Genomic DNA, 16,971 nt, shown 5'->3' with positions numbered 1-16,971 from the left:
CCCCAAACCCAAGAAAAAAGAAAAAAAAAATCTTAGCAGCTTTGAGCTATTAGATGTTCCAACTAGTTCTTAATAAATGGAACATTTCTGATTTTGATGTACAGTATTTAAACGCTATGATCCTTAAGATGTTACTTTTGGAGCCTGTTTTGTTCTTGACAGTTTTCAATCTATTTGGAACAGTCTCTGAAAGTTGGAGGGCTTTATATAGACAGAGAACTATGAAGAGTCTGGGCTGGAGATGTACAAAAATATGTGCGCAGTCTGATTTTCAGTCTATGGTCCCCTGGAGGGAAGATGAGGGTAGGAGGCTAAGAGGGAATCTGCTTACTTCTTAGGGACCCTGAAGGAGAAATAGGGAAAAAATTTCTTAGGCTAACTTGCTATCCAGGGGTTTCTGCCTCTGTGGAAATGCCTGAAGGTCTGCCAATGAGATGGCAAAAAGAAAAGAAGAAGAGCTGAAAGCTATTAAAATACACCAATGCTGGAACAGTACAGCATTTCCAGATCTTTGCTTGTTTCCAAGCGAAGCTGAGTGAACAGTGTGTAACAAATAATTTGTTTGACCTGTTTGGGCTTTTTTCTTCTTTTAATCAGTCTGTATATTAATCACAGTTTTCAAACTGTGCCTCTGGGTGTGTTTGTAAAATGAGGGCCCCAGTGCTCACCTACTACAGAAGGGTGTTCTGAATGTGGCTGGGTGAATTCTACTGTGTCTGATTGAGCAGCCCCAATGCTGCAGGCTCTTGGAAAATTGAATGAACTTCAGTATGGAAGAGGCCAGGTGGGATTTGCTTCACAGCCTCACTCCAGGTCTAAAAGGCTTTTGAGAATGTTACGGTGGGCTCTGTGAGTGGAGATCCAGCTTGCACAGACAGAAGGCTCTATGCAAATATTTGGAGCAGCCCTATATGCTAGGCTTTGTTCATTCACTCTGTGAAGTCTTTTTGAAAGATTAAAGGTGTTACCAAAATGTGTGATGAATTCATAATAAATGTACCTAATTTTAAGTATTTTTAATGCCCTGCACATGAACCTCTTTATATACTACCTCTTTATAAAACAACCAAACCAAACAAACCCCCCAAAAAGACTCATGCTTTGTAGACAGGAGCATGCAAAAAACCTGCATGTTATTATTAAGTCATGTAGAAAGTGTCTCAAGGTTTTCTCTTGTATCTCATATAAATAGGACTCCTGGGCTACTTGTCATGGGGTAACAATTATCACGGCCCACATATTGTCTGCTTCACTTATCGGCAGCTGGAGCATGAGTTTATTTGAATCAGCAGAGCTCTTCCTAATGGAAAACCTGTGGCAGGAGGCTTACATTCGAGATCCTAATGGTGGGTTAATCAGGATAGTCCCAGAGGTCTTTGTTCTGGGAGAGTTCATCAATTAGGACATCCTACACTGTGCACATGAGTGTAGTGGTGAAGAACCACAGAATCACAGAACTGTTTGGGTTTGAAGAGACCTCTGGAGATCATCCAGTCCAACCCCCCTGCCAAGGCAGAGTCACCTGGAGCAGGTGGCACAGGAACTCATCCAGCTGGGTTTGGAATGTCCCCAGAGAGATTCCGTGACTTCCCTGGGCAGCTGTTCCAGTGCTCTGCCACCCTCACCGTGAGGAAGTTCTTCGCATTGAGGTGGCATTTATTGTGTTTTAGTTCGTGGCCACTGCTCCTTGTCCTGTTGCTGGCCACCACTGAAAGGGGTCTGGCACCATCTTCTGACACCGCCTTTGAGATATTTATTTGTATTGATGAGATCCCTGCTCAGTCGTCTCTTCTCTATACTGAGCAGGCCGAGTTCCCACAATGTTTCCTCATAACAGAGATGCTCAAGACCCTTTATCATCTTTGTGACCCTCTGCTGGACCCTCTCCAAGTACCCCCTTGTCTCTCTTGTACTGGGGAGCCCAGAACTGGACAGAGCACTCCAGATGTGGCCTCACCAGGGCAGAGTAGAGGGGCAGGATCACCTCCCCTGACCTGCTGACCACACTCTTCCTGAAGTACCCCAGGATAGCCTTGGCCTTCCTGACCAGGGGACTGCTGGCTCATGGCCAGCCTGTCACTCACCAAGACTCTCACGTCCTGCTCAGCAGAGCTGCTCTTTAGCAGGTAGGAAGACACAATGTCATAGCTAAAGTTAGCTACCTTTCAAAGGCTTCCTTTTGGAATAAAACCCTAAACAACAAATGTACAGTTTTCCACTTATAACTAGTTTCATGCAAAGAGACTTCTATAGGTGTCGGAAATGTCGGAAATGGATTTGTAGAGAATTCTCAAAGCCTGACAGAAGGCTCACATAGTCTTGTGCATGTGTATGGAAACCTTGAGACAAAGTATGCTGACTTAGAAAGAACATGGAATAGGACAGACATTGTTGAGAGAGAAATGGAACTAGAAACAAGTTTGGCCTTGTAAATAGACTAGATATTTTGGAGAAATAGAACTATGAAAGAAGTATTGTAGCAAGACTCACAGGGGATATTTTGATAGATGATTAGTTTAGAAGCATTAGGAGCATTGTGTGGCAAAAGCTGGTAGGTCAAAAAACACTTATAATGTATTATAATTAGGAAATAGTTTGGCTTCTGATTGCGTGAATTGTAATGTCTGTACTGTCTCACCCTTCTCATGGGACTGAAAATGGTGTAAAAGTCTTTAAAACGCCTCTCAGGAGCCCTGTCTCTGGGTCAGAAAAAGGAATTTTCAAACATATAAGATCAGTCCTCAAGAAACTACACCAGAAATTTCAGAGGTCTTTTCTGAGAGTTTTGATAAACCTTGGGTCTGGCTAATCTGGCTACATCACGATAAAAATCTCCCTGAGAGTCCTTTTTATTTTAACCATAGACAAATCAAGGCCTATAATTTAAAAATAAGCATGCAAGTCCACATTACTTCTGGGTCTGGCTTTATTCCCCCTGTTGAATATAGGTTTGTGTGCTTCTTGGTTCTTATCTGAGCAATTGAATGTTACCAGGCAAAGACTGCACTCAGCTGATGGATTGATTTATTAACAGAAATGACAGAGGTCTGCATTTGATCTTACATGTCACAAGTTTAACTTCTCCTGACAATCACTCAGCTTTGATCTTAAACAATTTGAAGCAATTTGCCCACAATTCCTCACTGTAAGTGAGCCAGTTCTAGTCAATATGTCTATCTCTTTGAGGGAAAATGTTGCAGTTTGTTCTCTGTTAAGGAAATCTGGCTACTATTTTCACTGGGGGAAAAATGTCCTGCATAACATAACATGATTTATCTGGGAGAGATATGATGAGGATGCTATTTTTAATGATAGCTCAGCTGAAATATAATGTGCAATGACTCTAGGAGGTTATCATTTGAGAATCAGAATCTCACAAAGACAGAAAAAGGGCAGCATGAAAAATTGATCATAGGAATGCCTAATCTCCACAGAAGGCACTTTCAAAGGGGAACACCTTTCATGATTTCAAAGTGAGCCTTAGCACCTGAGAAGGCATTTATTAGAGACAGGAAACAAAACTCTTGTGAAACTCAGAGTCCAGAGCTGGAAACTGCAGTAACAGGTCCCATGTTTTGTTGCAAACATGCAGCTTTTGCTATATTCACTGAAATCTCTGGGTGAATTTGTACTATGAGTGAATCTGGGTGTGTTTACAGGTGTCACTGAAGGCTAGACGGTGGCAGTAAAAGAGTATTTTTGTTTTCTGGATTTTCAATTCACAAATCTTTAGAGGAGTCCTGGCCTTAGCCCTGATGTTTGAAAGGGTCTTTGAGAGGTATCAGAATTACTGCCCTTTCTCTTTCATGGAATGTTTGCAAGTACTAAAGTGGCTTAATTTTTACATGAAAACTGTGTGTGCTGAAATCCATAAAAGCACAAAGCACTTAAGAACCTCAGAAAAGAAATTTTCTGTTATTTACATAAGACTACTTTCATTTTGATGCATTCAAAGTTAAGATAAACACAGACTATACCTCAGATTTCATCCCAAAGCCAAAGACACCCAAGTCTACATGTCTCAAGTATTGTTTTGTTATGTGAACCCAAATTGTCCAAGCCTTTTGGTTCAAGCTTGAATTTTTAATCTTTAAAACCCACTTAGGTATTCCTCCCTGAGCACATTAGCAGTTGTGCCAGTCTGGGCCATAAAGCTTCCCGGATTTTATGGCACAGATGCTGCACGAGCTGTGAGGTCTCCTGGAGATGCTCCCAGACAGAGGATGGAGCTGTGTGGGATTTTAGAGGCTGTTATCAGTAATGTTCTGGAGCTTGCTGTGAGCACAGTTGGCTTCTTATGCTTATACACTCATTCTATTTTTTCTGTGTATTTGGTTTGGCCTGGCAGAACGACATTTGCTGATTCTGGTGATTTTTTTTTTTTTTTTTTGCAACAGGCTCAAGATGCTGGAACTTGGGTGTATTTCATTAATATCTGAGACCCTTTTGCATTACAGATAGATGAACACTACCTCAGCAAACGCCCCAGGGATTCATATCTCTGTGCAGAGGACAAGCGCTTTCTTGAGCCGAGCTCAGATTCTGACAACTAATAGAATTAATGTTTTTGCTTTGCACACCATCGCCAGCGTAACCGATGCAGCACGACAGTGACCTATAACTTGTCCATTCATCAAACATGAGCTTCACAATTTTGTGGTGTTTTCTAAATGGCTGGATAAATGCCTTGATCCAAACACCACTGCAATCAGTGAGAAGATTGTGTTAATATTGCTGGGATTTAGGCTGAACTCTCACAGAGGTTAGGGATTTTGGGAGGGCAGATAATTTCTTATGGCCTTTTTAAATTCATCCTTTTAGAGAGATATCCTATATAGGGTGTGTGCTAGAGGATTAACAGTACAAATCAGCACAACTCCTTAGGACCATCATACAGAGATTCATAAACCCTACTACTGTAGGGTTTGCTCAGCAGATCTAGTTACTTTATAGCTTTTAGATTCTTGTTGGGCAGTTTCTAACTCCTGTACTGGACACTTAACAATCCTGTGAAGCTAATGTATTCCATTCAGTCCCTGGCAGTCTGCATCCTGCTGAGAATACAAATGGTTTGCAGTTGTGCCTGTGCCTCTTGCTCACTGCCATGTCGGGAAGTGAATGCAGATGGACTCATTTGTTGACAATCAACAACATGGTTTTGAAATCAATTGCAGCTATGACATCAATTTCCTTTTGTGTAACACTCCAAAATCATTGAATATTTACAAAAGGCAAAATTCACCTCAATGACAGTGTTGAACTAAATTTAGCAAAGGTACAGAGAAAAGAGTAGCAAGGGCACACAACTCCTGTTTCTTTTTTGTTTGTTTGTTTTGTTTTGTTTTGTTTCGTTTTACAAAGCCTGCGGACCAATTCAGATCTTCATACAAGATACAGAACCTTTGAAATCCCAGAACTCCTCATAATAAAAGTTGGTGTCTTTTATTTTTGTGGTCCCATCCCATAACTAGAGTTGTTCAGAGGGAAACATCCCCTTGTTGTGAGTGACTGGCTGAGGGTGGCTGCTTCTCTAGTCAGCAGAAGCACCTGAAAAGCCATGGAAACATGGGATGCTGAGAACCAGAGGCAGAAAAATCACTGGAGTTTCTCAAAATCAATGAGGCAGATGACCAAGGGGCTGGGGCAATGTGACAGCAAATCAGGTCTCCAAAGCTACAGGGCAGGCAGCAGTCAACATTCAGGCTGTTGGAGCATCTTCAAAACAAATACATCCAGGAAGAACATTATTATTCCAAAATATTGATAATGTCAAATTTCTATTTATACATATGACACTGATCTTGTTGATCAGACATCAGTTTCCTTCTTCACCTGTGTTTCAGAGTAAGGTAAGTTTTGGATCTCAGTCTAGTACTAGACATCCTTCTGGGAGCACAGCTTCAGACTGATGGAAAATTGTCTTATTTCATGGATTCTCAAAGGACTATATTTTTATTCCACCATTGTTTAACTATTTATTCTTCCAGCTTCCTGTACTGCATCTGATAAATTTTCAACTCTATGTGCTTCATTCTAATCTATAGTGACCGCCTCCTCTGCATCACTTGCAGCGAGACTGATGTTTTATTATTTTAAACTGTAGGGAAATGTAGAGAAAAACATAGTGAGAAGAAGAAAGAGTGTCTGGATCACCTCAGAAGTGTCTAAAACAACCTGAGACAATCCTGGTTCATTTTTTAAAGTGAGTGATTTACACACTTTGGAACTGGAGGATAGCAATACCAGCGAACAGGAGCCACCTCTCCAGGTTCTTACCAGATGTAAATCCCTGTAATACCAAATTGGAGAAAAGAAGGACCAATCCTAATCCTTTCTAACAAAGTAGAGAAGAAAAATATTTTGCACTTTAAATTTGTCTCTTTCAAGTTGCTACCTGAACAGAGACATATAAGGCTGCTTAAATAATAAGCAGCATTTTCATTTTACAAATGACGAGACTATGTTCATTTCCCAGAAAGAAAAATGAGATGCTTTCTTCTTCCTTTTTTATCCTTTGGAGGAGAGATGTGTGTGTATGTTGCAGGAAACTTCTTGCCTGAGAGTGTAACAGAGTAGAAAGTAGAAGTGAGGAGAAAGAACAGTTTCAGCCAAAGGTCAGAACTGGAACAAAATTGCTATAAATTTCTCATTAATTAGTTTAGACTGGACTTCTCCAATCCACAAAACTAGCTTTCAGGTAGCTGAGTAAGGGTAAAGCAACCTGTCAGCTCTCAAAGCAGAGCTCAGTAAGCTGGCAAGATAAACTGCATGACTTGGTGACTGCAATGGGAGCTGCGCAGCAGGGCCTGCAGTTGGTGGCATCTGCAGAGGTCCTCCTGGGAAGGACCTGCTGCCTGGCAGAGGACAGCCTGCAGCACGATGTGACTGCTGGGCACAGATTGCTAAACTCCTTTGCCTGGACACTTGTGGCACCAAGCTGCTTCTGCTGTCATTGCCTCAGTGAAAGGTGGTGTGGAGACCTGGCTTGTCTGAAAATGTCATTAATTTCCATTTCCTGCACTTGGCATGGGTCAAACATGCCTGGGGCCAGCTGATCTCCGAGGATCTCCCACCCAAATAGTGTCACTGTAGGGGGCAAGTGTTCTGTAGGGCTGTGTCCTGTCTGCCAGGCTCACATCCCAGATGCCCAAGGGCATTTTGCACAGCCACTACACCTATGTTTAGAAAATTAATTATGGCCCCACACAGAGGTTTGTCTGAACAAATCTGGGTATCTACAACACAGACATCTCTATGAGCTGCTCAATATGTCCATTGACTACACCATGAGTAAATCAATTGGTATTTAGCCAGTCACTGGTATCTATGGTGCAATTTATCTCATTTTGAAGCAGACACCTCAAATTAGTCAAGTGGCTCTCACCCTAGGAGTGATAGTTTCTCTCCATTGACTATAATGTGAGCCTGATGTGAGATATTCTGATTTAACCCTTCATTTTTTCAGATGTTAAAGGTTAAGCGAGCTCAATTTCTTTCTAGCTGTACTGGTCATGTGTGAACCCTGATGAAGGCTCCCCAAATCCAAGAGTTTCTGTCTGGAAGGAGGAGAGGTAAAGCTTTAGTAAATTGTGAAGCAGAATTTTGTCTGGATGACAGAGTCAGCTCAATCAGCCACAGGGCTGGTTTGCAGTTCGGTGACTCAGTGCCTAGCTCAGCTCAGGCCAACTGCAAATGTGAACCCCAAAACAGCTCCTGTCACTGCCCACTTAAACCACCATGGCTCAGGTGGCAGTGTCCAGCTTAGAAGTCAGAGGGAAAAGAACTGCTTACTAAATTGTGCAGGTGCACTATTTTGTCTGTTATTAAGATTTGTGGTATTTGCAGTATTTTAACACTGCAATTTTTTCCCCTTAGTCTATCAGTGCTTGCATGCAGCCCAGAGGAGAACAGCTCTGGGAACGGTGCTGTTGCATGTTTTCACCAATTTATCTGAGGACAGAATTAACTGATATTAGCAATTATGAGACTTACAAGAATCATAATTGACCTCCTCTGACTATATGAGATAAATGGATATGATGTTACTAAACTGCCCTCAGATTATCCTTTAAGATCACAAACACTCTTGCAGGTAACACTTGGGATGTTATGTAGGGATATAAATATAAAATTCTTTGATGGTATGTATATTGATTTCATACAGTGACTCAAAGCATTTATCCTACCAATACTATCCAAGAATGGCAGCAGATTCAGCTTCTCACTAATGGAAAATATTGTTCAGGGTTCTCTGAAGAGAGATACAAATTGTTTGGTAATAGAGTTTTGCATAATCACCTGTTTAAATAATTACCAACATCCTCCTCCTGCTGATGTTCTATAATAAACATAATGATTTCTGAAAACATTTTATAGCCTTCTCTAACTGGTGCAGACATCTCAAGGTTTTCTCGTCTAGCAGTCAGCAAGGGGAAGAAATTGTGCTTAGCATGTGTAGGACATTTTCCTCCAGTGCCAAAGCCAAATGTTCTGCCAACCATCCTGCTCATGTGCACATATCCAGCTGTCCCTGCCCTGTGCCACACCATGGGGGTTGCTTCTTAGATTAAGAAGAGAGCAAAACATTTTGGTTTTGGGATAAGTTTAATCAATTATCTCCCGAGTTTTTTTGTTTTTTCCCCCAGCTAGAGTAAATATGGTTATTTGATGCTGCTGTTTGAATTTATGATATTTAAATAATCTTTTCCTGTTGGGGAATTGGGAAATTGACTCCTCAATAGGGTTGAGAATATGCTTAAGTAAACAGTCATGTGAAATGCAAAGCAGGTTGTGATTTTATTTTGCCATTCTTTTCAAAATGAAAGAAAGTTTGCAAAATACATTTCAGGGGAACTTTTAAATTTTTTTTTCTTTAATTATGGCAACACTTTACCCTGATACAAACAGTATGTTTCTACAATGGCATATTGAATGCTTATGGTGGCCAAGGATGGTGACAAGGCCATCCCTTGTGTCTTCAACTGCCTCAGGCCATGGTTCCAGACTTGCTATCTTGTGGTGACAGTGGCATTTCCCTTACTGGCTCTGCTTGCTTGTGTTCCACTTTACTGGTACTTGGCCTTTAAATTGAACAAAGATAAGATGATTTAATTATCTGTCTCAGTTTAGTGGAAGTGAGGTCATTATTTAACTGTTGAATATTTTCCTGTGTCAGCGTCATTATTTTTTCCAATAATGTCCTTATCTTCTCTTGTGCTTTCAAATTCCTGAGGAGATCATGGGTCTTTTGTAGAACGAACCTTTAAATATACTGACATTAAAACACACAGATACAGATGAGCCAGGATTAATGCTTAAATCTCAAGGGCTTCCAAATGTCAATGACAACATGGGAGTTGTGCACGGAGCTGAAAATTCCCATGAAATGTGCCTGCCGAAAAACACTGATTTTCACTTACTACAGGCAGTTCACTTGAAACTCTTCTTCTCTGAAATTAATATTTTAAAAGTTAGACATTACTTCAGTTTCTGGGAGGATTTGTTACACCACCGAGTGCAGTTATCATTCCCAACCTGTTGTGAAACAAAGTACTTAATGCTAAAAGCAGCAAGGATGCTGGGCGTCAGGGGCTCCCTGTTAAAAGCACATCAGTCTGTTCACACTGGAGTTAATGCAGCCTGCTTTCCTCCAGATCATATCTTGTGGTTGGCTGTCTGGTGTCTAATGAAGTGTGTGTTCACGTTGCATCCTTTAGTACTTTACAAGCTCTCCTTGTCAGCCAATTTTCATGAAGCATCTCTGAGATTCCTGCTTGTGATGACTTTGGTTTTGTTCTAGCAGGACTGTCACACAGTTTCTCTGGTGCGCATAAACACACACACTGCTTAACCTCTACAACCTTAGAAAAACCGTTTTAAGATGTCTTGGTTGCAAATAAGCTAATTCTGAATTTGCTTGTGGGTTTTGCTTGCGGGGAAATCACTGTTGCAATGGTCAGGTTCTGCATTCACTGGTTCTTGCACAAGTCCATGCCTCAACCTTCCAGTGACCTTCCTGCAGAAGAAGGTTGCCTTGGGATTGTTTGCATCAGCAACATGCTATGGCCATGAATGCTATCAAAAAAAACTGCACTGTTTCGGAGGGTTTTCTTATCTCAAATGCATTCCAGTGGATAACACTCTGTGGTTTGTAACCTAACCTGATGATTGCAATGAAATTACAGCTTGTAGCAGAAACAGATGATGGCTGTGTCAGAACATTTGAGGTTTTAATGAGACAGAATTTTGTACCCGACCCTACATCCAGTAGCTTGTCATCTAGTTGTGAGCAGAATAATTATCAGTGATAAGGACTCATTAAAAAGGTAATTCTCTTTTAACAGGAACCTCTGTCTGAAGCTCAGCCTTTGGCCTATCAAACCTCTGTGTGGCATATGGGGGGTGGCACCGAGATGTCAGTCAGTGAGCAGCCCAGGGGGTTGGGATGGAGCAGAATGCTTTGTAATGTCATCCTCTATTTACAAAAACCCCCACATTGGATAAAAGTCAGAAAAACGTCTTTTTCTAAGAACTGCAATAGGACTTATGACTTCCAAACCCTTTAACAGTAGAAATTATGAGGAGGTCAGCAATATCTAACTCCATAGATGAGCACAGTCCTCATAGCAGGGACAAAGGCAGAAAATTGGGTCTAAAATGAATCAGAGAGGAAAAACCTCTTGAGCAACAACGACTCCAGGAACATCAGGACTGAAGAGGATTTTGGGGAGATAGGAAGAAAAAGGAAATCCTTTGTGCCTTTTAGGGACAATGTCTTCACAGCTTTTGTGCCCTTTGGGCTTGCGAGGGAGTGGCTTGGCTGACTAGCAGAAGAGACATGGCTGTGGAAGTTTGCTGGCTTCGACGTGCCTAGGGGAAGGATCAACATCACCTTTTGCCCTCCAATTGAGCTACTTGGTGAGAGACTCACAGCTAAGTGCCCTGAGATGCAGTTAAAACCAAGTATGGGCATTTTTGAGGCTGAGAATTCATCTTCCTCCTTGGCTGGATGGGACTGACTGGAGAGAGGAGACTGCCATTTGAAAAGAGGGCAAGTTCTCTTCCCTGCAGCAGCCTGGGCCAGCAGCAAGCGGGTAACTCAGGACAATGCTCATGGTCTCACAACATGGCTGGTTACTGTAATTAGACCGTTCATGCTGGGATGCATTTGCATGTATTAATAGAAGCAGTCACAGGAGTGGCTGTCAGTAGTGGTTTGATATCTGGGAGATGAGTAAGCAGCTTCCTCCACTCCAATGTGGATAAAAGTTGGTGAAAAGACAGCAGTTTCTTATCTCTGCTATTCAGTTCAGCTCCAGAACAGCTGCCCTTCAGCCTTTGCAGCATCCAGGCCTCAGGACATTGTAGAGGATATTACCCTGACAGTCTCCCAGCTCAGGTTTTGGGCATGGTTCTCCAAAACTTGCTCAACCAAGAATCCTATTGATTCAGAGACCATTAAATATTATCTGCTGTGGGACTTTTCTTCTTGTTCTGATCCTTCTTTCCCTTTGTAAATCTCATTTAAGGACCTGTTTTAACTGTCTGACAGTATGTCCGTGGAAAGCACAGAGGTTATATTGAGAAGTTAAAGGAGGAAAAGCTTTGGGGTTTTTAGATACTTTTCTACAAATTATATCAAATTTCTCAAGGCCACATTCACAATAGGCATGGCAAAAGACCCCCAAATTATAATAGTATTATTATATACTATGGGTTTTTTTTGTATTAATATAATTTTACTTTATTAGAGGTTAAGTGAGTGTCTTTTTAGTAATTCTCAAGGAAAATTTCACTTTTGAGCTCAGCACAGTTATGTTATTTCCTTCTCTCTTTATCTGGGAAGACTTTTGATGTAACTCATTTAGAGAGGAAAAGGATGGGGCTCCCCTGCTCTCTCTGCTCTGGGGGCTTTCCTGCACCTTGCAGTCACAGGGTCCCTTCTGCTCTGTTTACCGCTATTACATCCCTTTTTATACCCTTCCAGGGCATGTGCAGCAAACTAGATGTGACCAGAAACAAGGATGACAGAACTTCATTTAGATTTCCTTGTGCGCTGGATTGTCCTATGTGAGACTGCTCAATGCATTTCATTTCTGTTATTTTAACTATTTTGCAGTTAAGGTTGAGCAGTAAAGATGAAATCTCCCCCTTTCTCTCTCTCTCTACTCTTATGGCACTGAAAATCATATTTCAAGGCACTTTTTTGTGCTCTGCCTTAAGAATACAGCACTGACCAGGGGTGAATGGTCCCTGTGGTTCTATTAATGTTAAATGAGGCTTTTCATAAATCATGACTGAATTTCCTGTGTTACATTATGCCAGAAATTATTTTCTAAATGCTCAATGAATTCAAAGTAGCACACAAGGATTGACATTTAAGTTGCATATCTATCTAAAAATATTTTACACACTCCATTAAAAAGTTGAAGATAATTTAAACACAGTAATTCATATTGATGCCATTAAGTAGAAAGGAAGCATATTTTAAATGCTGAAAAGTGTTTATCTGGCAGTTTAATCAAATATTAGAACAAACAGAAAAGTCTGAGGTCTAAGTTTCAAATGTTGCTTGGTCATATTTGGAAAAGGGTAAATAAATAACCCTATATCTGTCTGCCTTTCCAAACAAAAAGGTTGTTAGCTACCAGGGAGCAGTAGAAGATTTATATGTCTCTTTTTGTCTTTCATCTGCCTAAAACCAGTAAAATTCATGCTGTACCTATAATGATGGAAGTAATAAGGGAAATGGTAATCAAGCAGAATTAACTCTCTGAAATTTTCTAGCAATGAATTACTTTAGGTGAATGTTTAAATGTCTAATAATCATTTTACTGGAAGAATGGAAAATCTCATCAGGTGCTGCAGATAGACAGATGGAAAGCTAAGGATTGTCGTTTCCCATGAGTTCAGTCCTTGCTGATGAAAATGCTCCTCCACTTGTTGCTGTGACTTGTACCCCTTATTCTGCAAGGCTCCATCCTTGTTTAAATCTTTACACTTGAAGGCTCACCATGTTCATTCCACTTTGGGACTGATATCAGCACAACCTTCTCCTCTCTGTTCAAACACTGGTTTTAGAAAAATCGGTGCAACTGTCCTGGTGTTTCTGTCCTTCCTTGTCCCATGCTGAGTGTAAATCCTGGTTCCTCTGTGAGGGAAAGGCAGCACAGAGATGGGTGTTGAAGAGTTTCCAGGTTTTATTTTCTTGGTCTCAGTTGAAAACATCTCCAAGGGGCAAGGCTGGAGGGTACCTGATACAGGCATACAGGTGGCCAGTGTGTGATAAGCCCAGTGAAGATGTATCAAGTCTGAGGGTTGACCTGGAGCCTCTCAGAGTGGCTTAATGATATTTGTGAGACAACTTCTCTGGACAGGCTCTGTAAAACAAAAGGTTTTAATAATGACAAAAATACCAAACAGTATCAAACAAAAGAAATAGAAGCTGAAAACACTGTAGAGAGAACTCTTGCACTGGCTAAGGCTGAACAAAAAGCCCCGGGAAGTTCTGTGCAGTCTTTTTAAGTACTGAATGGTCCAGGTGGGCTTTTTTGCACCTTTCACAATGAAATTGGCAACAGGTTTTGAGGTGTAGGTCCAGACATCCAACTGGTACTTCTGCTTGGCGCCTGGCCAATTACTGCGAAAAGAGCATTGAAATTTCTGGGTCCTTTACCTTGTTAGAACAGCAAGGGGTGAGTCTTAAACCTTTCCCTACATGGAAACACCTGTTTGGGCGTGGGGTGCATTCCTACAGGTACCTGTAAGGGTGAGTGAGCCAGAACCATTGGATAGAATGGGAGAAAGCTGTGCCTTGATTTTCTTTAGTTCTTTACAGTCATTTGCACACTTCTCAGTCAGTATGGGAGAACTCCACAACTGTTCAGCAGGAGGTGCTGGAGAATCAGCTTGAGGGCCTTTAGTGTCTTTAGACTGTAAATAGGGCTGGAGTGTGTCTTAGTTAAACCTCTGTGGGTCATTTTGGCTCCTGGCAGTCTGGTGCAAGACAAGGCTTAGCACTGAGATGTGAGATGAACAGAGAACCTCTGCAAAACATGGGTGTGTCTCTGTCCTCCCTCCTATGATGGCCGCTGTAGTTACTCATTTTACTGAAGGAGAGCAATGTGACCTCAGAAGAAAACCAGTTATTAGTAGTTGCTGTCAGCAGAAGTGTTCTCAGTACTGAGTGTTTGTAATGCTCCCAGCCGGTTCCAGCTGAAGCTTTTCTCCCCCCTATCCTTTGTGCTGACCTTTTCTGGGAGCACTGAAGAGCCTCCCCTGATAGAAAATTGCTCTGGAACACACAGCTGATTTTGCCTGTCCTTTCCTCATGGTAGCCGGACATCTCTGAGGGAAAGATGCTAATTGGCATCAAATATAAAATTTCTGTTATATCCATGTGGCTCTACAGGACAAAATTTGCAGCAGAGGAAGAGCTGCTCTGAATTATGGCTGACCCAGAATTATGGCTGATCCTGAATTATGGCTGACCCAGAATTATGACAAAAATCGCCTGTTGTCACCTGAGACATCTTTGCTCATTTCAGCCATTCACCTGCCAGACACTGAATAAGCCAAAAGCAGGACCTCATTGTGCCAGACAACAGCATCCACATATGAACAGGCTGGCAAAAATAAAATAAAACATGGCAATATTTTTTCAGGAGCATTGGCTCCAAAAGGGAGGTTCATACCTATTCCAGAGTTTGCAGACTGTGACAGTGCACCTGCTCCCATGGCAGCATCCCTGGCTGTGCGGTGGGGGAGTGTTTCTCTATTTCCAAGCAGTAGATTACTGTTTGAAAAAGTTCAGTGGCCTTATAAAGAAATGTTTCAATTGGATGAAATCTCTCTGGCCCTCTGTTATTTTTGTACTCGCCAGCTTTCCCTGTGTGGGTGAGCCTTTCCTCCCCTCATTCAGAGGTTTAGCAAAAGTCATTAAAATTGCCACAAAATTGTCTGTGAGCAATTCCTGTGTGTGAAAGAAATGAGACAGAAGAGTGTTGAAAGGATTGTTTCATTTTTAAAAACTCTTTTCATTTTTCTGATCTCCTTGTCCTCTTCAATCATGTGAAGCAGAAGTAAGCATTTAAATAATAAGACATTTGTGTAAAATTACTTTTTCCTTGCCCTTGTTTTATATTACATGAATCTATCCATTTTCCTGGCATAAACAAACAAGATTAATTATTCTTGGATGTTTGAGAATATTTCTGACTCTTATCATCAAGCCCACTGAAATGATTAAAAGGAATAATAAAACCAGGTTTTCACGTTGAATAAAATGTCTTTCATTTGGTCATTAATGCGTTGTGGTCCTTATGTACCAACACCCTAAGCAATTAAATTCTCATGAGGCAGATTAGCCTTTGAAGGCTAATCAGAAACCCAAGAGAAGCACATTTGAAGGGGCACATATTTCAGGAACTGGCTGAAAGATGGATGTTCAGAGGTAGTTTTAAATGCTGGCTGCTCATAGCAGAAAATGGTTTGCATCATCAGAAGTGAGTGTGAATCCATTTTCCTATCTTGTGAAAAATGTTGAAGCTTCACGGAGTTCTTTGTGCCAAACCCATGTGCTTTGGAGACCTACCAAAATGACTGTTTTTGCTTATTTATTTTTCCTGAGCAATGAGGAAGGGGAGGTTGAGGAACAGAGCAGTCTTGGGAGAGCAGAGAGTTTGGTGGTCAAGTAGCTCTCCTGAACTCCCTGTGGATGCTCTGCTGGTTGGGAGGAAAGGGTTCTTTCCATCTCCCCTCACTGTCTACTACCACTCTGAGTAGCAACTGCTCATGAGCACATGTGGGAAGACAGTGATTTGTGTCTCCCTCCTCTACTCACATACTGATTGGAGATTTTGGTTTCTCCTCTTCTCCAACAAAATTAAACTTTGGTTTTGAGGAAAAAAGAAAAAAAAGACCAAAGGGTCTTGTTGATTTATCAGTTCTTTACAAGGAATATCTCTCTGTGCCAGAAGTGATTACCCCGCTGTGGAGCAAAGATAAAAGTACTGCTTTGCTTCTTGAGACAAAGTGAGGAGAGACTGAGGCACGAGCAGCAGCACATTGTTAAATTGGGATGAATCTTGAGCACCCACTTGGTGTCTTGAGAGAGTGACCATGCAGGGAGGCAGAGGACAGACCCTTCAAGTCTTCTGGAGCTGGGCGCAGTGAGCTCAGTCTGCACCAGCACTATTCCTGCCTATGCAAAATATTCTGCTATACAAACAGGAGGACAACCAGGCTCTCAGCAATGGGAGGAAATCAAGATAAGGTAGAGAAAAGTCTTCTCTCTCTCTCCAGACCAGCCCCTGGCTCTACAGCTTGGAGGTTTGAGTGTCTGTTCAGAGGGTGAACATTCTTGGCAGCAAAACATCCTTTTGAGTTGAATTAGCTGTGAGAGAAGGTACAAGCGAGTTGATACATGGCTGAGCATGAACTGCACTAAGAGGACAACAGTGACCATTTGGGAAGTGCACCATTAAACAGACAAATTTCTACTATTTTGAGAACATTCGGTGGGTGTCCACACAGTTTGGGACAATCATCCCAGTCAGGCAGGCATGAAAACATGGTGGGGTTTTTTTTTATTTCTACATTTTTTTTCTTCTGTCTTACTCTCCATGTTCAGTATTTTAATGCTTCTGGAAACCTGAACTGAACAACTCACCAGTGGGTGCTGCTGACTGCAGAGTTCCAGTGGCTCTGTACAGCTCACTTTGATACATTCATAGCTCAAAACATCCTTGTCCTTTGTCATACTCCTACTGGACTTGGTCTAAGTAACAAAGTTGATGTCTTTCTCTTATTTTAATTTATTTCTGTCTCTATCTTTTGGCTTATGGTTATGGGAAATGTTTTATTTGAGTTCATCTTCAGTTCAATCTTCATTGATAAACACTAAACGTGTCATAAATTTACCAAAGAAAACTTATTCTGTCAGCAGAAGCATTCACTCAAGCCAGACCTGCT

Source organism: Hirundo rustica, chromosome 1 (assembly GCF_015227805.2).
Source record: "Hirundo rustica isolate bHirRus1 chromosome 1, bHirRus1.pri.v3, whole genome shotgun sequence".
Lineage (NCBI taxonomy): Eukaryota > Metazoa > Chordata > Aves > Passeriformes > Hirundinidae > Hirundo > Hirundo rustica.
The sequence above is the reverse complement of the archived record's forward strand: the minus strand, read 5'-3'. Positions refer to the sequence as shown.